Genomic DNA, 27352 nt, shown 5'->3' with positions numbered 1-27352 from the left:
CAGAACCTGGAAACCATTGCCATATATGTCTACTCAGCCTGGTCTACAAAGCTATTGAGCAAATTGTCATGGAACCCATAAACAGAGACATTGGGGACCTCCAGACACTGGACTCTACACAACCTCGCCTTGTTAAAAGCAGATCCTGCCTCCTAAACATAGTTGACTTACTTCAAACAGTTACCAAGGACATAGATGGAGGTGAAAGTAGTCCACACAGCCCACCTGGACCTCACTCAGGACTTTTTACATCATTCCCCACACTGTCATCATGGACACACTTACCAGCTTGAACATTAACAGCTATGTCACAGGATGTGTGGCCAAGTGGCTCACAGATCAAACACACATGTTCAGAGTTGCAGATGCCATGTCTGACTCTAAGACAGTCACAAATGGCATCCCACAGGTCTTGGTCCTGGGACCCCACCTGTTCAGTAGACACTGCTCAGAGGTACAGGTAAGCACGGGAGGAGTATGGCTGAACAGGTTTGCAGATGACTGCTAACTGTGGTCCATAATCGACTCTATGGCTGATACACACATCCTCCAGAAAGGGCTTACAGAGACCGGTAGCTGGTGTCAAAACAATGCCCCAAGAAGAATGCCAAAGAATGCATAGTCATCCCCTTTGGCTAAAACAAAGTGCAAACAAATTACCACATAGGTGGTACTCCAGTATGTATGGAAAAAGACATGAAGGCCCTGGGGACACAGTTAGATAGTAAACTCTCCTTTGATGATCACATGGCCAAAGTGTTTAGACATTCCTTTGATGTAACCCACCCAATGTCACCTAATGTAACCCACTTTGTCAAGTCTGATGATGTCACCATCCTACAAATATACCTGTGGAAAAATAAATCTCACAGTAATTTTTATAGTGTGTTGTGTAAATGCGTACACCTATAGTGTCATAAACCAGTTAGATAGGGATTTGAATCCTACACTTGATGTGTGTGTGTATATCTGTTTGTGTGTGATCTCTTTGGAGAGGAGCAACCTTTTTGGAGAGTACTCATACACCTTAAAAGTGGTATACTAATCTTTGTCAGGTCTGATGATGTCACCATCCTACAAATATACATGTGGAAAAGAGAACTCATAGTAATGTGTATAATGTGTCGTGTAAATGTGTATTCCTGTAGTATCATAAACCAGTTAGGTAGGGGTTTGAATCCTACACTTGACAAGTGTGTGTGTGTGATCACCTTGGAGAGGCACAACCTTTTTGGAGAGTACTCAAACACCTTAAAAGTGGTATACTAATCTTTGCCAGGTCTGATGATGTCACCATCCTACAAATATACTTGTGGAAAAGGGAACTCACAGTAATGTGTATAGTGCATCGTGTAAATGCGTACTCCTGTTTTATCATAAACCAGTTTGAATCCTGCACTTGACAAGTTTGTGTGTGATCTCCTTGGAGAGGAGCAACCTTTTTGGACAGTACTCAAACACCTTAGAAGTGGTATACTAATCCTTGTCAGGTCTGATGACGTCACCATCCTACAAATATACCTGTGGAAAAAAGAAATCACAGTAATGTGTATAGCGTGTTGTGTAAATGTGTACTCCTGTAGTATCATAAACCAGTTAGGTAGGGGGTTTGAATCCTGCACTTGACAAGTGTGTGTTTGTGTGTGATCTCCTTGGAGAGTAGCAACCTTTTTGGAGAGTACTCATACACCTTAAAAGTGGTATACTAATCTTTGTCAGGTCTGATGATGTCACCATCCTACAAATATACCCGTGGAAAAACAAACTCACAGTAATGTGTATAGCATGTTGTGTTAATACATACTCCTCTAGTATCATGAAGTAGTTAGGTAGGGGTTTGAATCCTGCACTTGGTGAGTGTGTGTGTGTGCTCTATGTGTGTAACACTGTTGGTCAATGGGTTGTGGGTTTTGCTTTTAATACTGTATGACATATCAGTATGACACCAGTATGTGCATTGCACATGTGAGGTAGGTGTGTGGCAAATACATATATGTACATGTGACCTCAATTATTCAATGTGTGGGAACCCTGCTTTCTCCAAGAACATATCTGTCATCTTTTCAAGAGTGTGCTGCTGCTTTCCAGACCTTAGGTCACATATGTATGCTTGTGACAAGGCCAGCCACTGCAGTGATCCCTGGCCTAGGTCAACTGTGTCACACACACTAATTATGGTTTCTATAGAATTATGTGAGTGAGGGTTTATGGCCGACGTATATGTCAGACCTGTTCAAATGCAGTAAAGTCTATCAATGATGGCTATTCATTATAGGTGTACAACAACCTTTGTGGTTATGCATGAAGACCCCTTATTGCTTATGTGATCCACCGAGGGATTTAAAAATACCTTTGGAAATGTGATTATCTAAGGAGAGATGACATACCACTTGGTTGCATGTACACATCGGTACCTGTTCTTCTTGTTGGTGGCTACTACCTATGTGGTACTGTGGGGATACTATGTTCCATAAAGGTGGATGACTATGCTTTGGTTGGCTTATAGCTTTACAACATGGGTTTGTCAACAGGGATCTGTCTGTGTGATACCCTTGTGGAGGATGTGTGTGTCATCTGGAGAATGCATTATAGGCCATGGTATGCATTACCAGATGTGGACGGACATATCCCTGCTGTGATTGCGTGCACCTAAGAGAGCTATATGCCAAACAGGAGTGGTCTCAGTAATGGGTTCAGGTGAATACCACTGGTTACTGGCATAGTATAGTACCTGAAGGATCCAAATGTTACTGCGTGTCCTACATCTGTGTGTCAGTTGTCAAGACATCATCTAATGATTGGTTATGGTCAGGCTGTTGAAATTATGTATACTACCAGAATGCAAAACAATGACAGATAGTAACAGTATCACCAACAGCACAGTGTCAAACCATGTCATACACACACATGTGTAGTCAAGTTCCGAAATGTGTGTAGTATAACGCATACTGGCCGCCAATCGAGACTATGGAGTGTTACTGTGTAATACAGGGCATGCCACCCTGCCCATGTGTCCACTATGCACGTACATGCAGACAGTGCACCTCCACCATGTTCACAAATGTACACTTGCAAATCTGTGCCACACACATCCCACACATACTGTCCACTCTCTAACACATGCTGCCAATACTACGCACATCAGCCAAGTGGCACGTGGGTGGACAATACACTATTGGAACTAACCCTGGCGCAAACATTACTACATTGACAATCATAGCTTAAATGCATCATGCCTGCTCAGCTACACCTTCAAGCATATCATTACACTCTACTGCTGACAACATGCTAACATTGCTATACTGCTATAAAGTCACCCTGTGCATCAGCACCTTGGTAGCCTGTTCCCGCATTGATGTTACAGATGACAGGAGGTGGCACAGGTTTCATCATATGCACAGGGTGTGTTGTTGGTTTGCCAGAGGCCTACAGTGAGCCATACAATTGACGTGTGTGTGTGTGTGTGTGTGTGTGTGTGTGTGTGTGTGTGTGTGTGTGTGTGTGTGTGTGTGTGTGTGTTTGAGGGCCAAGAGTACTGCTATGGACCAATGTTGATGCAATGTGTGCAGGTATGTGGTAGCCCTAGGTGTCTTGTTTATGTGTGTGTGTGTTTCTGCATGCACACAGTTCCACCATGTGGCTGCCATATAAGGGTATTTGTGGGACAGCCACAGACTGTATCTGCCAGGCTTTACAGATCACCATCTCTGGCCACAGATGCAGTGCCTGTGCCTGGCAAGGGTGCTACTGACACTATCAGGTACTAAGCCTGACTGGGTACTATGCCCAGAGGTAGATGGATGTACACTGGACCCAGGTCCCTGTTGGGACTGTCCAGAGCCATGTGCATATGGTCTTCTAGGATGGTCTATGGACAGCCCACCCCCAACATTGCTGGGGCTGGTACTGACACTACGGGAGTGGCTGTGACTTGAGGGATGTCCGCGGCAACTGCCAGCTGCTGTTGTTGCTGGCATACGTCCACATCGACGACTCAACCATCCCGCACTGTCCTGACACATGGACATGACATTGCAGAGGACATCTAATGTCTCACCCCAACGTCTATCAGTGACCTCAGTGTAATGATGGATGGCACCTGCTAGGTCACGGATACTGTCAATTATGGCGGTGTTATGTGCCCTCTGTGCCCTTAATCCCTGTCTGGTGTACTGTTCCATACGTGCCTGTGCCTCCATGACAGCCTGGAACATGCGTGAGGTTGTAAGACCTGTGGCACATCTGCCAGTGGCATGATGAGCAGCAGTGCACCGATGAGAAGGCCTGGACATTTGCCTATGTGGTACCCTTCCAGACATCTGGGTATGGCTGCTGTGTCGGGATGCATGTGCCATAGATACCACACTGTCCTGGCCAATGCCGGCTGTATGCTGTCCCTCAGCTAAGGGCATTGGTGATGGGTGTATTGGCAGTATGACTGTGTGCATGGATGGGGTGGACACTTGTGTACTGTCGATTGGTGGCCCAACGACAGACCCTGGCAAACATGCCTGTGCCTCAACACACCTATCATCATTATCACTATTATGCTCAGTTACATCAGTTTCCCTGCTGCAGTGAATCAGCCCAAAATCAGCACCTGTGAGAGGAAGACAGGAAACACACTTTTCAACCTGTACATGATGTCGGCACACATGCACACATGCACACATGCACACATGAACACATGCACACATGAACATATGTACACATGCACACATGAACACATGCACACATGCACACATGAACACATGCACACATGAACAAATGCACACAAATACACTCCTCACTAAAACAGACACACACACACTCACACATACCACCAGCAATCGAGAACATACTCAATAGCGTGTGATGGTGGGGTACAGTATCACAAGCCAAACATTTATATCAAATGTGACAGCATGCAGGACATGTGTTGCTCAACAGCATGCAGTGTGAGTGTAGACAGCCCTTGCTAATAACAGTATACATGGCTTTGATGCATGTGTGTTTTGTTCAGTGATTGGCCTCACCCTGGAATGCAATGTGTACATGGACACAACATTGCTGTGCAAGTATTAAAAGCTCTGCAATGTCCTGTGCACCATCACTCACAGTTATACATACAATGGCTGGATGTGTATCAGTGTGTCACATAGATATCCATTTCTGATTAGAGCATCTGTGTCTTTAGCAGATAATTGTGGACACAGGTTTAGCAAATGCATGCTATGTATACACACTGAATGAATGGTGCATGTATACCTGATGAAATACCATTGCTCAACATAGCCATTGTACAGTGGTTATGGTGAGTGTAGGACATATTGTGGACATGCCAGTGCCAGCCATGACATGGCATGCTACCACACAACTGCAACATTAAACATCACACATACACAATGTGGGTCATGTGACCTATACACTCAATAGCATTACAAGACATATGTGTGCCACTTTGTACAAATGGTGATTGCTATGCATATTGTGTATAGGTGCATATGTTTGCACACACACAACATTGAGGTGCATAGCAATTAATGATATGTGTAATACTGTGGCCACTGTAACTGGATGGGATGTAGTACCATGAGCCATCATCATGCAGCATCATGTGGTCACTCAAGGCTACTAATGTGTGCCAGACTGGCACATAGCATGCTGTACCTGAACTGCAGTACCATGGCTACATTCACTATTTCATGGCCATTTGTTACATGGGTTTGTAAGGTGCCCAATAGGGGGCATTGCCTAACATGAATGTGTTATGTGTTGAAGAGTGTCGCACAGCCACATGAGAGGCCTCTACCCCTCAGGTATATTATGTGTGCTGTGTGGATGACATTTGGGATACTGGAGTGCGACCTTACAGCGGGTGTCTGAATATGCCATGTGTAGCATGTTAACGTGTACTGCGTATGAAACAGTTGTGTATGTTGGGTGCATGTGTATCGACTCTGCCTATCCAATGTCCACTACAGTGTTGCCACAATTGTGTGGGATGCTCTGTGTATTGCATGTGTTTTAGGCAGCTACTCACGTTACTGATATGTGCATAGTCTCACAGCAAGCATGCACAGCATGCATTATGCACTGGTGTGTGACGGGACAATGGCCTACACTTCACCTATGACATGCACATTTAATTAGCAATATCAAATGTAGAACACACTCACCAGCATGGGTCTGCTGCCTTGCTGTCACACCAGAGGGACCTACAAGGTTATGAGACAGTTTGTCAGTGGCAACAACTGTGGAATTGCTACTGTGTGTTTGCAATCTTACAGTAGTACGACTGTTGACAGTCACAGGACTGCAGATTATATTCCTAATTATTATTATTGCACAACACTGGGCACCACATTTTGTAACTACACAGTACACATCTCACATAAGCATGATCTATCAATAGAGGTAACAGTAGTGTACAGCTATGCCATGTTACCTGCATGCTCCATGTCAACTTGCTTGGTGGCTCCAGCCTCCATGATGATGCATTTTAGTTGTTGTTGTTGGCCAGAAGCCACCTGGCTCAGGAGCAGCTCCTCCACTCTGGTGAGGGGGGGGTGGATGGCTACCCCACCACCTGTGGCAAGCTGTTGTCTACGGATATCAGATGCATGCTGCTGGACATGTCTAATTAAATCACTGCAGTTATGGCATACCTGCTCATATGTCCGGTTATGCATGCCTATGTCATTTACCCTACGGACAAGATCTTACCACAGTGCAGTCCGCTTATGCTGGTCCTGGCTGGTTCTTGAAAACAGCAGGGCGTAGTGCTGAACCATGGTGGCTGTAATCACTTCCTCCTCTGCTGGGCTATATGAGGGATTACGATGGTGGGCCATGACCCTGGAAGACAATGAAACAATATGTGTGAGCAAGTCAAGTGGCACACTTAACATTCTAAAGTACAAATATCAATTAACTGCCATATATAGAAACCTATTGGCTGTCAAAGGATACACACTTTCAATACCACATATCAGTGCTCAACCCACAACTGCCTAACAGTGCCTGGCACACTCTATATATCAAACCATGTTTTGCACAGCAACAAAGATAAACCAGTATGTAAGACTATACAACAGTACATGGCACACTGTATGCAACACAATGCACCACCTAGCCACAGGGGGTATATATCAAGCTAATGCATAACATAACATATAATCCATTGCAATGATTGCAAAGTCCAGTTACAGTATTACCAGTATATCACACTAGTCATTGATGGCAAACCCCTACCTAACATATGTGCTCATTCATTAATATAGGTGGCGTACTGCTGTACTAGACTATACATGTTGCTAGATACGCACCGATATCCTGTAACACACATATGACCGAGGCCATGGTACAGGCATACAAACACACACATCAGACATACATGCCAGACACAAAGGTATGGCAACCCACATGACCTTTACCTGTGTACCATACAGTACTGTGTGTCAGTAGTTACAAGACCTTATGCCAGAGGTATGTCATCTATGAGGACTACAGGGAACAAACAAAACAGTGGTTCCAAGACATGTGGACATACACCATACTGTGCTGTTTAGGCATACAGCTTCAGGTAGTACTACAGTTCATTCAGGGCTTGGATTCACCAGCAGTAACACTCAGTAAGCATACATGTACCACTGTAGCCTACAATAGGACACCCCAGTCGACACCAACGGACTACGTCAAACCGTATGGCATACTGCTTTTTCTGCCTAGCAATAGCATACACATCTTTTGCTGGGATCACAGCTAAGACACATAATACCATGACAGAAACAGTTTCCCACTTAGCTATCGCACATATACAGAACTCTGACATATTCATCAACACATTCACCATCACACTCAGTCAACCTCACATAGCAATTATTGCAACAAGTACATGTGGGTGTGTATCGGTTCATAGGTAGTTTATAGGCTATTGGCCCTAGGACCTATAGATGTCTAGCCATACCATACCCTGGCCTTTGACACACAGATAATTTCATTTCATGTGGCCCTGTCAATCAGAGCCACAGAGGTGATTCCCGGGGTGTATTTCCTATCTCCTATACAATCATCGGGATTATATATGATGACTGCTAATTAGGAGCTTTGTTTGCTATTGATAGGTGGTTTGTTCCAGAGTATGGGATGTCTCTGAGATAGGGATCTATCCCTCTAGCATGTGCTGTTTATTAAGGTGACAAGGTTTAGGTACCTAGAGTGAGTAGCTTGTAGGGATTGTGATCTGTTTACATGGAGCATGTCCAACAGCTCTGGGTTTCACATAGCTTTGCATATTAGGCAGAGGTCACCTCTGGGTAGGCGGTATATGACACAGTCAAGCTGTGGTTTTGTGAGATGGTCTGCATAGGGCATCTGTTTGAGGCTGGTATTACTTTTTGTGAGGTATGTCTGTTTCCTTTCCAGTTGCTGTAGATGTATTGTGAGGTACATACTACATGGGACATTGTACTCTATAATGGGTTTTATGTGTGTGGAGTAGAGGGGAACACTGACCTATATTTCCCTGGATGACACACCTTTTGTGATGACGTGTGCCACGTAGACAGATTACATGACTAGTGTGGCACTGTGACTATCAAAGAGGAGACTACTGTCCACCTGTGTCCCATGGTCTCTTATCACACCTTCGCTGTTAAGTAGACTGCCACCTATGTGGTAGTTAATGGGTACTGAGTTTTTGCAAGGAGAGATGCCAATGCAGTGTCAGCATTGATCTTGAGTCCTTGGCTTTGTCACCAGGCATCTGTTGCAGTAAATATGACCCTTTCACTCTCTCTCTCTCTATATATATATATATATATATATATATATATATATATATTTATATATATATATATATATATATATATATATATATATATATATATATATATACATATAGGCACATATACAGTCTACCTTTCATGGTGGGAATATCAAGTATGGGAAGGTTGTGAGGTATACAGTTATGTCATAATACTGCACAGTGTTGTGCGGAATGCATTTAAGGTGTTCTCAGCCCATATAGCTTTAGCAGGCCTCACTGGCTGCAACACTGCAAACCTGACGAATCATACCCACAGTGTTTAACCACCACATGTCATATACCATATACCAGCACGGTATGCTGTCTGGTTTGCCACACACTACAACCTACATAGAAATATGCACATAACAACCTTCAACAACATATATATATATATATATATATATATATATATATATATATATATATATGTAGATCCACCTTTCACAAACAGTTCCAGTATGTCCCTTGCTTTATGGCACATGTACAGATGCTAATATATCTGACACAGACAGATCTGTCCATATGTGTGTGCCATACACACACAAGGACCATATTCTTATAAGTCCATACACCTCATGGCTGACCTGCTGGGCCTTGCTGCAACATGAACATGTCCTTGCTGCAACATGAACAGGTGTCTCATGTGAGCACACAGTAATATTAGAGGGTGTATATATAGCTGCAAATGATAAATTAACATACTAGCCTGGTACAGCTGTCGCCAGTGCTAAGCTACACGTTAATATGACTATCATGCATTTGTTACTCTGTCACATCCATGTTTACATAACTGTATGCGCTACTCACTCAAACAGACATTGTACACACTACTGTATAGAACACAGATAACATGGATCAGATGTTTGACATTTAATGCTGAACTACATATGTCACAGTCATATCCCACTGCACACAGCTGCACACTGATTTCTCCATGGCAGTAGTTATGCAGGGCATCTGTGCATAGATATGTACTGCTGCCACATATGGATGATTCAAACTATGTAGAGTACTCTTCAAAAACATCTACTACATGCCAGTAAATACATATCTGTTACATACCTTTCCTTTGTATGTGTTTGTAGTAGTCAGTTCCGTTTGTTTTGTACACTTTGTTTTGTTTATATCTTATTTTTTTTTCAAAATTTGTTTTATACTCAGTATATTATATTTTTCAATATATTATTTTTTTCAATATAATTTTTTTCAATATATTTTTTCAATATATTTTTTTCAGTATATTTTCTTTTTTTTCAATATATATTTTTTCAATATATTTTCTTTTATTCAATATATATTTTTTCAATATATTTTTTTCAAGATATTTTTTTCAATATACTTTTTTTTCAATATATATTTTTTTCAATATATTTTCTTTTTTATCTTTTTTGTTTCCTGTTGTGGTGGTCTGTGTCTCTCTGTGTCTCTCTGTGTCACTCTGTAATGCTCTCTCTCTCTCTCTCTCTCTCTCTCCCTCTCTCTCCGTACCTGCAATGAAATGATTGCATGTGTGGACAGCTAGTACAGCCTGCTTTTATAGGTATCTGCACATGTGCATGTGATGGCCTCTGTACCAATTGTTGGCCACCATTTGGCAATTGCATGCAGCCTGCTGTGTTGTACTTGCAGTACTCACTGTCATAGCAACCAAATGCTATAAATTGCTAGGTCAGGTAGGCATAGCCCTTTCAGCTTTCCAAAGTGGGGACCATGCTTGTTTGCTGTGGACACCGTTGTGTAAGTCAGAAGGTTGGTGTACTTCTTGTATCTGATGCTAGGGGTGTAGCCAGTGATTTAAATGTTGTACTCAGACCTGAATGTTGCCACTTCCAGTACACAGTTGTCAGTGTAGAATTGTACTCACCCCTACAAATGCTAACACAAGATACATGGGAGTATGTAGTTTCTTTTCTGCTTATACAATTAGCTGCCATACATATGTAGTTAATGAAATATTTTCATTTGGCACGTGAACTGCTATACTGTGGATATTAATGTACTCACTTCTGCACAGTTTGTGGGGTTTTTTTTGTTGACATTAGCACAGGATGCTCATTAAAACTGGACAATTCCAATAATGAGTATGCCTACCTACAGCCTTGCTGGACCTTGAACACACAGGTATTTTGTACATTTGGGTGGGGATTGTCCTGCTATGATACTGTGTGGGGGTTGTAAAGTGCTGCTGTAACATTATTTACTGCTAAAATGGCTGGTTCTGTTATCACAGTCATGTAATGCAATTCCACAACAACTGCTGGTAAAGTTCCACAGAACAGGTTTTGTGTTATGGCATTCCTATCTTACCTTTACATTCACTCATTCTGATGCATGATATATATATTTCAGCAACAACCTGCTGTATATCTTCTGTGGCTTAGTGATATTTCATGCAGTGTCGTGTGTCCAAGGTCTGGGGTTCGAGAGTGACATTGGTGTTTTATTTTGCTGCTGAGCAGAACAAGGGCCCTCACATGCAGGGTGCCTAAGGCACTTTTAAGCAGTTGTAAGTGGGTTTGTGCAGGTTTGCGCGAAGCGTAGCAATACTGAGCTAAGCGCACACAAGCGCACACTCGTGCAAACCAACTAACTACTGCTTAAAAGTGCTTACTCCCGCCAACCCATGCGCTCATTTCTTTGAAAGAAAAGAAAATGGGAAGATAGGAAAGTGGTGAAAAAGGGGCACAAAGAGAGAAAGACAGTAGGGAAAACAGCTTGGGATGTGGAGGACGGGTGTAGGGAAGGTCCATAGTTTCCCATTTCTTTAACAGCAACAGCTGTGCATATACTAGTAATTTGGAGTGAAATTTGAAACCTTCCACCCCTGAGAGAGAGGAGAGGACAATGAAGTATGTTGTAGTGCCAATTAAATTTCAGTTTATGTGTCCAGCAGACATGTGTGCAAAATGGGCAGCTATGTATGGGGCGTAATATTTCTGTGGGAGCACATTGCCCATTTTTTATTTTCAGGTGAGAGTGGAATGTGGGGTAGGGGAAGTAGGTATATTTGGGGAGGTAGGTTGGGGAGGTAAACAGACAAGACAAACAAGATGCATACAGGGGCGGAATATGACACATGGGGCGGGTGAACACCATTGACGGGGAAGGATGTTTGGAAATCGCAAGCCCATGAGCCCACAGATGGCAACAGTGGAATTGAGATCCCCACCCATGGGCAGTCACCACTGCACCTTCACAGCCCAGAGGGTGGCTGTGCTGGGGGCTGCGTAGGAGGGGCAGGCTCACCTGTGAGTCGCACCACTCTTGCCTCGAGCTAGCATAGGGGATCAATGACTGAACACTCGATCTCCCTACGCACCACAGCCTGGACCGTTAGGAGGGTGATAGGTGGCCCTCCTCCAGCCACACTTGCAGAGGGGGATGAGCCCCATCCCCTGCAGCGCTTCCACCCAAAGGTGGCACAGGGCCGATGGAGGAGGAGGTCCCGGGCTGGGCACCGGACCTGCTGGTGCCAGGTGCCATCGCCAGCTGAGGTGGGATAGGTGGGTCCGCTGTGACTGACCTTCCCATATGTTCTATGTTTAGGAGGATATAATGACAATATGGGTTGGTAACAGCCAACAGCATTCCAAATTAGTTGTAACAGCATGCAGTAATATTCCCATTAACCCAACACACCAGAGTTCCAACAGTTGAACAGCAAGCATAACACATGCATATATAGAACAACAGTGGACATTCCAACAGCATGCTGGATTGATTGGTGGCAAGAGGCCACCAAGATTGTGGCGTTTGCACAGGGCACATGCATCAAAGTAAATGCAGATATTTATAAACCAATAGGACATAATTCCCAACAAATGTTTTGAGATTACACATACCCATTGAGGTGTGGAATTGCATTGTTTATGCACATACAGTAGGGCATAAAAGGATACCTCCATTAACAACTTATATATACTTGTAGTTTACACTACATTCCTATTGACTACAGGTATATATCCCCTACATGTATTATTACACTAGGCAATGTCCATTAAGTTGTGAAATGGGTTTTTCTAGTTCCTTATATACTTGACCTGTATCTGACATACAAACTGTCCAGGATGCAGATGTTACTGCTATGTATTTATATATTTTATTTATATTTATATATCTACATACCTGCATATGTTCAGGTGACATTATCAGTTATATTTTAACAGCCCCGTACATTTCTAGCAGCACACTGACGTTTCTGGGGAGCACAATAACAAGCTACTCATGTGCCAGATTTACCTATACATGCCAACCATGAAACAACATTTGAGGACTGTATATATGCTTAACAGCTACTGGCACTCCCTTCATCCACTTTCTATGGGCCTACCCAAGTGTGGGTTGACAGCGCTTAATACAACACTACTATTTCTATACTGCAAGAGTACAACAACATTTCAAAGAAAGTGACACGGACACACTCCAGGAGTTATACATTTATTAATTACATTACACACTTTTCTAGTGGCCCTCCCATTTATTTGATATTACAGTGCATGCAGACTACTTATTCAAGACATATTATACCTTAATTTATGGTTTACGACACTCTTTTTCAGGCTCTCTCACTTATTTTACATAGCAGTACATGCAGATAAATTATTCAGGACTTATTATACCTTTATTAATGGGTTACAACACTTTTTCAGGCTCTCTCACTTATTTTACATAACAGTAAATGCAGATAAGTTATTCAAGCCTTATTATACCTTTATTATTGGTCTACAACACTTTTTGTCAGGCTGTCTCACTTATTTTATATAACAATACATGCAGAATAATTACTAACCTGCCTGGTGGCGCAGCCTGTCTCCATAGGCTTGCTGATTTGCAGCACGGGCACCTGCAGCTGTGAAGTAAATGAAGTGATATTGAGACATATACCTATCCATAATATCGACTACAATAGCAATTCTTACATACTTCATTCCATGGCTATCTACACAGTAGTGGGGCATTTGCCATCCCACGGGCCTCCTGTATCCATTGGTTCATTTGGTCCTGCTTGCATCTCTTCAGGTCTCCATGGTGGTGTCTGACCTGCTCACCAGTCCGAGGGACGCCTGTGGCACTGGTGAGTTCATGTGTGAGAGAGACAGTTCCAGGCTTCTGCTTTGTATTTCGTGCCCTGGAACTGGCCCTGCAGGAGTCTGGCATCATGATGATGGATGAGGAGCCAAACCATCACTTTTGACTCCTCAATGCCCCACCGTTGCGCTCGAAAGTGAGAGCCCTCTCCAACGCCAGCCATTGTTGCCTGCAGATGGGAGCTACAACCAGTTATGGCAAGTAGTCCCACCTATGGAGCTTAAATATGCCTCATTTCCCACACTTATTTGTGATTGGCCGGATTTGAAAATTCTCAGCTGAGTGCACACCTGCTTAGCACTGGGTAAACTTTGATTAATATGTATATGTGTGTTGACAGTGCATGAACATCAAATGCTGTCATGGCTTAGTGGTTCAGTACTTTGATTATGTTGCACACTATCCCAGGTCCGAGGCATGTCATTGCTTTTTATTCTACTACTGGCCTGACCGGCTAGGAGGTGTGGCTGTGTTTAGCTGACTTTGCTCAACTTTGCCCAACGTTGCTCTACGTTTACCGACATTGCACTAGTTAGCGCGGTGCGCAGCTTCATGCAAACATGTTTTATTTGCGCTAGTTGGCACGATGCACAGCTCCGCGCAAAGCTATTGCGCTAGTTAAAGCACTGCTAAGCTATGAGCAGTTATACTTAAATATGGTTAATACTGGTAAAATTTGCATAGCAGTGCTTCACACTGCTTAAGATACATTACTTATGTATTTATCAGTATGCATGACCATTTCACCTTCTTATATATATATAAAATATCGTTCACTACTACATAGGCCATTTCAATGCATTTTACTACAATTTAAAAGGTAAATGTCAGGAATTATTTTTATGCACAGATTTACTACAGAAAATGGGAAGGGGAGTGGTGAGACTCGAACCGGGAATGCCTCCTCTTTGTGCGAAGACTCTACCACTATGCTATTGCTATTTGGCTTAATTTGCATATAAGTAGTTTATTATCCTCTTTGATGTCTGAACTGCTAACTGTAGCTAAGCAATGGGCAAACCCGTGCACACACACACAAATACGGGCAGCTATATCGGGAATGATAAAAAAAAAAGGTTTCATGTTTTATTATATTTGTACAGGGGTTTGGAATGTGGGGTCGTGTAGTGTGGGGGATATACACATTTGAGCAGACTCGCTCATGTCTGGTGACATTTGCAGTTTAGGCACTTGCAGGGGTATGGATATTTGGACTGGTCGGCAGTCTGTCACGCCCCCTGCACTCATGCACGCTCCGTGTTAGCCTTTGAGTTGAGTCAGCACGCCCTCATGAATATGCATGGCACGCTGACGTCATACTCTTAGGCTGCAGTTTCTGAGTAAGACTTATTTAGTCTTAGTGAATCCCGGCCATGGTGTAAGAGTTTTTTTTTTTTTTTTTTTTTGTTCAAATTTGCTGGATCTACTTTTTAAGAGCTCTCAAATATTTTACTAAATTATGACACAGTTGTAGACAGGCAATATGGTTTTACACTAAAATATATTATCCTCACTGCACTCCTTATCATATGGAAAATGATTGCCTACAATTGCAGTCTTTATGAATCTTAAATTGCCAACTAAGACAGTGAATTATGACCTCCTCCCAGAGAAACTGTACATGTTTGGTTTCTCCATGAAAGTATGTGCTTGGTTTTCATATTTTCTAGGCAGTATTTATTTTTCTGTGCTAGCTACTAGACTACAGAGAGAAGAAGTAACTTTTAGGTCAGGCTCATAGTTTGTTACTAAAGCCATTATTCCTCTTTCTTTAATAATGGTCTTCCCTAAGATTTAATACATCTTAATACGGAGATGACATTCTCATTACTTGGCCAGTTAAATATTCAAACAACATCAATGCAATTATACACAGAAATCTATCTGTTACTTGGTACTGTGTGCTGAGTAATAAACTTTTTTCTAAATGCTGATAACTCTATGGTGATGCTCTTTGAAACATCACAAAGATTGGCTAGATCCATTCCCCTATCATTAACTAATCTACACAGACTTAATCTGACTACAGCCACTCCCCAGAAATACCTGAGTTACAGTTACGCAACCTCTGACTTTTGTATTACATACTTAAACAAATTCACTTAGTCTGTTGATCCACTAAGATCTCACATTTGCTCGCCATTGAATCTAGCTATTTGCTAACAATAATCTCCATGTTCTCACTGTATGATTCATCTTTGTTACAAGAAACTGAGGAATAAAATTGGTCTGGTTTATTAATCTGAGCCCATCCACAGACCATCACTGTATTTCATTGGAAAAATCAAAATGGTTGCCAGTAATAAACACAGGACACTTTTCTACAAAATAAACTGTCATTTCTTATAAATCATGAAAGCCACTGCCCACATCTTTAAAACAAAGCTACAGTTAATAACTGCCCCACATTCTATAAAAAGCCTTAGTGCACCTGATTAAATATGACACCATTTGCTAGCGATATTCCAGAAAATTAATTCAGCAAAATCGTCCCAACTTTCTGGAAGTCACGTCCTGACTCCATTAGAAGTGCCAGCACAAATAATCGTGAGTCATTCACTGGGCAGTTAAAAAGATAATCATTTAAAAGCAATTAAATGAGATGGCTTCATTAACCTTCTATAAATAAGGCAGACATTAAAACAGTGTTGTTACTAAAATATATATGTTTTTAATTTCAGTGTTGTGCTGCAGCCTCATTTTTGACTACTACTTTATTGCATATAAGTTCTACAGCCATATATATAGAATGATTTTATGTCACTTCTGTGTTTCCCATTTTATTTGTAATTGTTGCATAATTTTGTTGCATACTGATACATTTTAGGTTGAGCCATGACAATAAAGGTCCTTGGGCCAGTGTACCAACCTAGTTAAAAAATCTTAACTAACTAACTAATTAACTAACTAAATAAATAAAATATATCTCCTGTTACCAAAAACTGAAATGCATGGTCGTCCACGTAAAGAAAGGAAGCCTTCTAGATTTGTCCCCATGGTTGTAGCTAGATGTTATTATTATTATTGGAAGTGGACATTGTCTGCTATGAGCATTTTATGAATCAGTATGGATTACAGAAGGATTAATTGAGCAGTTACTGGTAGCCTGTTTGCTTTTTTAAGTGACAAGCAATGCTGTTATTCTCTGTGGCAAGAGTAGAGTGGTTGAAAGGTACTATGTCGTTACAAGATATATCATATACCAAATCTGTTATGGAGTATTATATATCATACACCAAATCTATTAAGGAGTATTACTCTAAAACAAACATGATAACATAACTCTAAAAAAACACTACAACACAAAAGGAATGGAGGTGATATTATATCTACAGTTTATATGGTCACAATTAGTCGAATAGCATGAGTAATTGCAAAACCCATATTGATCCAGTAAATGGTATTACATAACTTCTGTGTCCTAGGGTTTTCTCTTTGTAGGCAAGCAAGGCATTTCTTCATTTTTTTCTATTTTAAACATCAGTTTGTTGCTCAGGTATGATACACTATATACAGAAGGTAACATTGCCACAAGGACAGTAGGCAATGACAAGCAGAACACTAACAATGCTTTCAGAAATCCAGGTGCAGTGTGTACATCACAGATTGTACACACGCTTATGAAACCAAGATATGCCTCATGTGACACTCACAACAAGTGCATATTAGCATGGCATCATAAGCAGTGTGCCTGTCATGTTCAACAAGACCGAAAGTATTAGGCTGAAGGTAAACTGAAGCAAACAGAGTGCGCTGCCTGTCACAGCTCACTCAGTGTTGCAAATAGCTTGTCTCAGGAACTTGCATGAAAGGCTGCTGACCTGCACAGCTACAGAATGCGAGCTGATGTTAACCCATACATTGGTAAACCAGCTGTATGACTTGTATCTTTTACAACTTATCAATATTATTGTTACTTATCATCTTTCCTGTTGTTCCAATTCAGTAAAAGAGTGAGCTTGATATTTCTTCTCTATGCGTGTTTATCCTCACCAAGATTTTCTATTTTTCCTTATGGTTGTGATGAGATCATGAAATTGATATATGTAAAAATAGTTGTAAGGAGTTGTGGAGGCTAAAATCCCCTCCCTCACATGAATAGGTGCAAATGGGTTTGATATCTTAAAAAAGTATTGCTTTAGTATTGTGTGTCTGTATTTGTGGCATTATGCAGCTAAACTATCTGTGATTGTTTGCTAATGGGTTATTAGTCAGGGATTCATAAAACTGATGCCTGTGACAAACAGAATCATATTTGTTGTAACATAATCCACATAAGATTGTGTAGACATGCAGTTCACATCTCACCCGACAGATAATGGAAAGAACAAAAACGGTGCCTGTTACCTACAGCAAGCACATATACATCTTAACTGACATCTGACAGAAAAGATTTGAAAATTAAAAACTAGACGTGACAAATAAATTGCACTAATGTTTGTTTTGTGAAAAATAATTTGTGCTACCTCATGTAAAGAAAGATTGCACAAATGAACTGTAACAATGGTAGATTGTGTTATATTGTATTAACGTTTGCTAAACAGATCTTTTTCCCCCAGTATCAACTGAAAAAGGGATCTGCTCAGTTGGACTATACCAGTCAACAAACACAAATAAATAAATAAATAATGAGCATTCATGTAGGCCATAGACAGAAGGATGGAGCAGCAACAAATGTTTTGATAGCACTAAACTACTCTTAGTGCAAATTGTACAATACCTGGCAAAAAGTGGTTGAAGAACAGATCATAGTGGCTATTATGGACTGTGACAGAATATACAGTACATGGCTATTAGCCATAGCTGCACAGCACTGCAAAGACATGGGCTGTAAAAAAAACATTAGCTATCAACACTAGAACAACACATATTACAAGACAGGGTTTATGACACTAGGAATGCATAAGTACATGCTTGCATAAGAATGCATAAGTACATGCTTGCAATGTATCACACTTGTCAGATTGATGCCGGCAACCAGTGTTTCAGATTTATGGAAGCTAATGCGCAGGCATAGGTTGTTGTAAGCATAACCAGAGGTGTCAGTAATGAGGCATAATATGAGTTATGTATCTGAAAAGCAAATATGAATATTATCACAGAGTTACTATGCACCTGGCATTGCTTATATCCTGAGAGTCATATTCATTTTCAGAACTACATACCGAAGAAAGACTTCATGCTTCATGCTAAAACTGCCATGTGCATGTAGTAGGATAGCTGCAGGAAATGTAGAACAACAGTGCAAATGGCCTCATGATGAGATGAAGATTGAAAGTCAGGAGAGGAAAGTGATAGATGTCCATTGGGAAGCATGTATAAAATATGTATGCATGCAATATTTCTGATACAATTCTACCTTTTCTATGGAAAAGGAATTAAATGGTTCCATGCTGTATGTGCACTCACTGTGTATGTGAGAGTGTAGCACACAAAAGCAGACACACAAGGTGTTGTGGACTACCTAATGAATTAGGACTGAGATAGCAGTAAAGCTGTTCCGCAAGACGGGGAGTTATGCTCAGCAATGGAAAGTCCTGAGAAATGAGGAAAGTGATATAAATGCATGGGACTGAGGACCAACACACAATGAAAGATACCACATTAGTAGATACAGTGCAATAGTGAGCCAGAGAGTCACAGACTGATCACTGAATGGCTATATTTTCTCTGAATTTAAATGAATGACAATGATTGACCCTTCATTTTACTCAAATTGCCACGAGATTCATTGGTGTTTTGGCAGTGATAAGATTTCAACCACAACTCCAGAAAAGTTTTTAAGTGGTTATGTATGAAATAATCACTGCAACCATGAAAATTGTGGCTTAATGTGTGCATGACACAGACAGACATAACCAAAAGCACCACTTGAACCCTCACTCGACGCATTACCCGCATCCATTGTCAATCTCCTTCTCTCTCTTTTTCCACTTATCATCAGCATCTTGTGTAAAGAAACACTCTGTTAATATTAATGCATAGTCGTTCCCAAATAAAATGAACTGCAGATTATATGACCTATAAAATTTGAAGAAGTAGGTTATCAGATGATGAAAGTAACACAAATACCATAACCTGACAAATAAAGAGAAATTTCAGCTATGGTTTAAAAAGATAAAGATGAATTTCAAGGTATTGCAAGAACTATTTTTGCAATAACGGATTAAATTCTTAAGCTAAAATGTTCTTGTTGCTTTGCTGAAATCAGGTGGCAGAGACATAAGAAGATACTATTTTCATCTTAATCAGAAATTTAATCACATCAAGTGTAAAACCAACTGTGCATCTCACCGTTTAATAACATACTGTTAAGAGCCGAAGCTCCCTGCCTAGATACTGCTGAATAATCAAAAAAGGATACAGCAATCCTCATGTCTTTAATTAAAGATTACAGTCAAAGTAAAGCCACCATGATGTGCCAACTTTGGAAATTCTAGCATTATAAGCTTCTTAAGCACTAATTCTGACCACAGTCTTACCGAGTCAGTGCTAAACTGAGAACTTCAAGTTTCAGCCTTTTAACCTATTGATTATACATGCAGTGAGTCACTTCTGAAGAATACAAAGCGGCAGGCCAGTGAGCAGATTTCATAGACTGTAAAAGATTTATTTGACAAATATATCAGCCAAGATGTAGTACAGTACAAGATATGTCAGAATATAGTGCATATCAAAATGGTTTACTGGCTCTGGAACTTTACCTGCTTATAACTGACCACTTCTCATTGAATCATATGTTCTTTTTCTTCCTAAAATGAACCTTTTAGATTGTGTCTGATGATAGGGTTTTTACAAATACACAACACTGCTGCAACATTTCTTTCTTTTTTTCCCTGACCCAGTACAGTATGAATTTATTCAGTGTGCTTTTCTGAGTGTGGTATATTAATTAACATATATCCAGTCTGATGGTAGGGCACTTGTCTCATTGAAAGTTTTATAAGATATTACCAGTTGTGTATGTTTTAATATCATTTGCATATTTTTGTCTGTTGATGGTATTATCAGCATATTGTTTTTTATTCTGTTGACATTTCAGTGAGCATGCTTGCCAAAAACACTGAATAAAGAGTGATATAATTAAGTAACTTCTGAAAAATGAATGATATAGGACTGCTGGCAGAGAAAAAGACCCCATTGTCCCTTTAGTTTTAAATGAGCATCGATTTCTACAGCCAGTGAAGACAATGGGTGGGAAGAAGTGAGTTAACATGGGTATACTGCTTCACATTGCAACAAGTTCTCTGTTTTCAGTACAAATGCTAAGCATCTTCATTTTTAGCCTGTATCCTTTAATCTCACACTTAATTACCTCATGCATGATAGTGACAGACATAGAATAGTACATAATATGAAGAGTTGTGGATTGAAGGAAATGACAGAATCAGAAAGATACGTTTTACTGATTTATTTCTATATAAGTCCTATTAAGCAAACATACCTTTCTATAGGGGTGATCTGAGTGCACCATCTTGCCAAATGATTCTCTGAGGGTCATATTACTTACAAGTCGATAATGAAGGAATTATTTTATGTACACAGCATGAATTTTGTTAGCAGCTTGTAGCCTTTGCCACCATTGCTGTGTTGTCTATCAAAATCTATTCGTATCAGCCATACCGCATAATTATGATTCCCTCAAGTTAACACAGCATTTTTTGGCACTATTCAAACCACTTAACTAGATCACTATATTAAACCCTGCCCTTAAATAAGGCCTAGGATCATAGGTTCTTAGGTTTATAGTAAGCTTAAGGCACAAAAAGACCATCAAGAAACTTAGTCTCATCATCCAGTAATGGTGGCGGCAACAAATGTCCTCCATTAAATAGACTTTCCTTACATATTCTTGGTGAAAACTTGCAAATTGCCTAATGATTCATCCAGACTGATTTTAAGGATTACTAGAGAAGTCCCCTGCTTGATAGGTAAAGGCAGACTATTCCAAAATTATGTCTCGCAGCTAACAGTCCAATAGTCAGAAAGAGTGAATGTTGTCATGGTGATGGCATCTGTCATGCCATCTGTTGTTGCTAATGTGGTGTTTTACACTTAGATCTTCATACTTGGTCTTTGCTTTACCACTGGTTGTTTTTATACAAAAATATTTTTGGAACAGATACACGGCAGCACTTTTAAATGCAACAGTCAAACTTTTCATAAAATACCGATTTATTGTAACGAACAGGGTAAGTGCTTTCACAAATTTACATTCATAGTTTCATAGCTAGGTACTAGGCTATTGGCCCTAGGGCCTATATAACCTAGCCAAAAAGGTACCCTGGCTTTCGCTACCCAAGAAAATTATTTTCCTGTGCCCCTGTCGAGCAGAGCCACAGATGTGATCCCCAGGGTGAATTTCCTATTTCCCATCCAATCATCAAGATTTTTCTTGAAGAGTGCTAATGAGGAGCTTTATTTGATATAGATAGGTAGTTTGTTCCAGAGTATGGAATATCTCTGGGACAGGAATCTATCCCTCCAACATGTTCTGTTTATTGTAGTGTTTTAGGCTTAGGTCCCTAGAGCGTGTAGCTCAGAAGGATTGGGATTTCTTTAAGTGGAGCATGTCCAACAGCTCTGGGTTTGACATAGCTTTGTATGTTAGGCAGAGATTGCCTCTGAGTAGGCGCTATGCGACAGAGTTAAGCTGGAGTTTTTTTAGATGGTCTGTGTAGGGCATCTGTTTGAGGCCGGTAATCCTCTTTGTGAGCTATTTATGCGGCTTTTCCAGTTGTTGTAGATGTCTTGTGAGGTACATACCAAAAGGGGCATTGTACTCTATAATGGGTCTAATGAGTGACAAGTAGAGGGAAACAATGACCTCTTTTTTCCTGGATGAGAAACCGTTTGTGATGAGGTGTGCCACATAGAAGGATGTTCTGACTACTGTGGTGATGGAACTGACAGTCAAGAGGAGAAGGAAAATACTTGCAACACACCACCAGTCTCACATAGACCTACTAAACCAACACTGGCAAATAACACACATAAATACATGAAAACATACTTGGAGGCTCTAAATAAAAATCTGCAAAAGGAACAAAGTCCTCCAAAGCAGACACCCAAGCAACCTCCACACCCCATCACAAATCATGAAACACATACTTTACATAATCAGTGTGCTACACAATCACAACCCTTAATGCAAAATAACATACCCATCACACTAGTAATAGGTGACTCTATAGTCAGCCACACTGATGTCCCACTAATGGGGTTGGACAAGGAGAAGGTTACAGTTAGGTGCCTGTCGGGTGCCAGGATCCACCACATAACACAAGCACTTAGGTCGCTCCCGAACAAGTTCAAATACGACTCTGTCATTGTCCGTGTTGGTGTGAATGATCTAAGACGTACCTCCCTGGACTACATGAAAAGAGACATGGAAGAGCTCTCTGATCACGTAGCCCAGGCCGGGATGACCCTGACCCTGAGTAGCATCCTGCACTCATTAAGAATGATGCCACAGTATAAAAAAAATTATCAATTTCAACAATTGGCTAAGTTTCTGGTGTCATTCAAAGGGGATCCAGTATCTGTCCACCTGGGATGACACTCTCGACAAGCCACGTTGCTTCACAAGAGATGGCTTGCACCTGTCACCCTCGGGCTTTCAAATACTGGCCAAGGCTTTTGTCACCCCCATAGTGCCTTTTTTAGGCAAGGCTCAAAAGACAAACCCACCATCATAAACAGCACAAGTAAACAAAAACTGAGGGTAATGCTACTCAATGCTTCGCAAGTGGTGGCTTGCACCTGTCACCCTTAGGCTTTTAAATACAGGCCAAGGCTTTTGCTACCCGCACAGTGCCTTTGTTAGGCAAGGCTTAAAAGACAAACCCACCATCATAAATAGCACAAGTAACCAAAAACTGAGGGTAATGCTACTCAACGCCAGAAGTCTAAACCTCAAAATGCATGCACTCGAGGCACACCTCAGTGTGGAGAACATCAATATCTGTGCAGTAACAGAAACCTGGTTTAAGACTCCAGAGAACACCACAGCACTACCAGGCTATAACTCATACCATACTTTTCGTCCTCAGAACCCGGACCGAAACACAAAAGGCGGGGATGTATCCATATTCATCAAGGATACCCACACCTCCAGGTTAGTGGCATGGCACAATGCCTCAGAGATCATTCATGTGCAACTAACAATGGGCAAAACTGCAATTCAAATTGTAGCTTGCTACAGATCACCCACCATGACCCAGAACCCCCATTCCTCATTTCTGGAGACATTGGAAAATATGAAGGTCCTGCCAAACACCCTAATATTGGGTGATTTCAATTACCCAAACATTAACTGGGAGAACTACTCAAGTACTAACTCCCTTGCCCAACGCTTCCTAGAATTTATAAACTCGAACATCCTGGACCAACTGGTCAACATCCCCACCAGAGGTGACAACATATTGTACCTGCTCATCACCAACATGGGTGACCGGTGTTCTACACCAGAGGTCAACCCCTCGCTGGTTAGATCAGACCATAGACTAATCACTCTGGATATCCACATTCAGCCCCCACCTACAATCAAGGAAACCACCATGAAAAACTTTTCAAAAGCAAACTTCACGTTACTTAAGACCGAGGTGGAAAGGTTCACAGCCCCCATGTTAAAGGACAATGCTGTCCAAGCTGCTGAATTCCTTACAAAGGCACTCTATGAGCACCTGCAAGAATGTGTGGATCATGCTATCCCAAGCAAAATCAAGACTCACTCCTCCAAGAAAAGGAAACCAGTCTGGTGGACCCCTGCCATAAATAAGCTATACAATAGAAGGAAGAAACTAGTGCAGAAAAGAGTAAAATCCCAAGAAGGGAAGACATCCCTAATCAGTATCAGCAAGAAACTATGATCCCTCATAAAATCATCCAAGGCTAGCTTTGAAAGAAAAATTGTCAAGGACTCCAAAGATAACCACAAAACATTTTTTAGCTATGGCAAGAACCTACGTGGAAACTCTCAGATCTGCTCTGAGTTAGTGCAGAATGGCACAAAATACACTGAACCGACTGATATTGCCAACATTCTGGCAGACAGGTTTAGTGCAAACTTCACCCCTCTTTCAACCCTTAAAGGACTCATGGCCATACCAGAAGAATGTAGACCCCAGCAATCACTGACACACAGCCCTATCCAAAGCCAACAACACTGCTTCAATGGGACCGGATGGTGTCCCAGGTTATGTCTTACACAAGCTCCAAAATGAACTAACTCCTCACCTAAACACACTGTTCAAACTCAGCCTCTCTGCAGTCTACGTACCCATAGAGTGGTGCACAGCAACAGTTATCCTGCTCCACAAAGGTGGAGCCACAATGGACCCCAGGAAGTATCGCCCTATAAGCCTGACTAGCCTGGTCTGCAAGGCTATGGAGCGCATCATCATGAAACTCATTAACAGAGACTTTGGGAACCTCCAAACATTGAACCCTACCCAGTTTGGCTTTGTTAAGGGAAGATCATGCCTTCCAAATCTGGTGGACTTTTTTGAGACAGTTTCCAAGGCTTTAGATGAGGGAAAGGAGGTCCAAACAGCCTACCTAGACCTCACAAAGGCTTTCAACACTATTCCCCATTTTGATATTATAGACAAGCTCACCAGCCTGAACATAAACCCCTATGTCATGAGATGGGTTGCCAATTGGCTCATGGATAGAACCCACATGGTGAGAGTTGCAGGCTCTAGGTCTGATTCTAAACTGGTTACAAGTGACGTCCCCTGGGGCTCAGTCCTGGGACCCCTCCTGTTCAGTATATACTTTTCAGAGGTACAGGCTAGCACAGGAGGACTATGGCTGACCAGGTGCACAGATACAGACATCCTCCAGAAGGGTCTCACTGAGATGGATACCTGGTGTCAAAATCATGGCCTCAAGCTAAATGCCAAAAATTGCATAGTCATCCCCACTGGAAAAAATAAAGTACCTGTGAACTACCACATGCGTGGTAGTCCCCTAAATACAGAAAATGTAATAAGGGATATGGGAACCCAAGTAGATAGTAATCTCTCCTTTGATAATCATATTGCTATGGTGGTTTGGAAATCTTTCTATGTGGCCCACCTAATCACAAAATGGTTCACATCTAGAACAAAAAAGGTTATTGTGCCCCTCTACTCATCCCTCATCAGACCAATCCTAGATTACAGCACCCCATTTGGGATGTACCTTACAAGACACCTACAAAAGCCAGAAAGACCACAGAAGTACCTCACCAAGAGGATTACTGGCCTCAAACAGATGCCCTATGCAGCCCAACTGAAGAAACTCCAGCTCTACTCAGTTGCATACTGCTTACTCAGAGGTGATCTCTGCCTGACATACAAGGCCATGTCCAACCCAGAATTGATGGACATACTCTACCTAAAAAAAAAAAAAAAAAAACAAATCGCCACGCGCCATACGCTTCAAGGATGTAAACCTCACCACAATGAAAAATAGGGCATGCTGGAGGGATAGATTCCTGTCCCAGAGATTCCCTATTCTTTAGAACAGGATTCCAATCTACATTAGGCAGTGCCCCTCACTAACACTCTTCAAGAGCAAACTTGACGAATGAATGGGAAACAGATAATTTACCCCAGGGATCACTGCAGTGGCTCTGCAGGACAGAGGCACAGGGAACTAATTGCTCTGCTGGACAGAGGCACAGGGAACTAATCTAAGGGGACATCAAAAGCCAACACATACTGGCTAGGCTTATAGATGCTCTTGGGCAGATAGCCTAGTACTTACCTATGAACCTATGAACCTATGTGATTATCAAAGGAGAGACTACTGTTCATCTGTGTCCCAAGGTCTCTTATCATACTGTTGGTATTAAGTAGACTACCACCTATGTGGTAGCTCATGGGTACAGAGTTTTTACCAAAGGGGGTGACAATACACTTTTTGGCATTGAGCTTGAGGCCATTGCTTCGACACCAGGCATCTGTCTCAGTGAGTCCCTTTTGTAGGATGTCCACATCATTAGGAGTTTTGATTATGGCTCCTAGTTTCCAATCATCTGCAAACTTCATTAACCAAAGACCTTCTGTGTTAGCCTGTACTTCAGAAATGTAGATACCAAACAGGAGAGGACCCAGGACTGAACCCTGTGGTACTCCACTTGTCACTGGTCTGAAGTCAGATTTGGAGTCTGCTACTTTCACTGTGTGGGTTCTGTCAGTGAGCCAGTTGGCAATCCATCTTGTGACATAGGGATTTATACCTAGTTTAGTGAGTTTCTCTATAATTCCAGAGTGGGGGGATGGTGTCAAAAGCCTTGGCGAGATCTAGATAGGTTGTGTGAACCACCTTACCATTGTCTAAGCTTTTGTGACTGCTTCACAGAAGTCTATCAGGTTTAGGAGACATGCACTGCCTTTTACAAAGCCAAACTGGGTGGGGTCCAGAGTTTGGAGATTACCAATGTCTTTATTTATAAGTTCCATGATGATACGTTCCATGGCCTTG

The sequence above is a fragment of the Protopterus annectens genome, chromosome 2.part0 (genome assembly GCF_019279795.1).
Source record: "Protopterus annectens isolate FY-2018-M chromosome 2.part0, PAN1.0, whole genome shotgun sequence".
Taxonomy (NCBI): domain Eukaryota; kingdom Metazoa; phylum Chordata; order Ceratodontiformes; family Protopteridae; genus Protopterus; species Protopterus annectens.
This window is presented reverse-complemented; position numbering follows the sequence as displayed.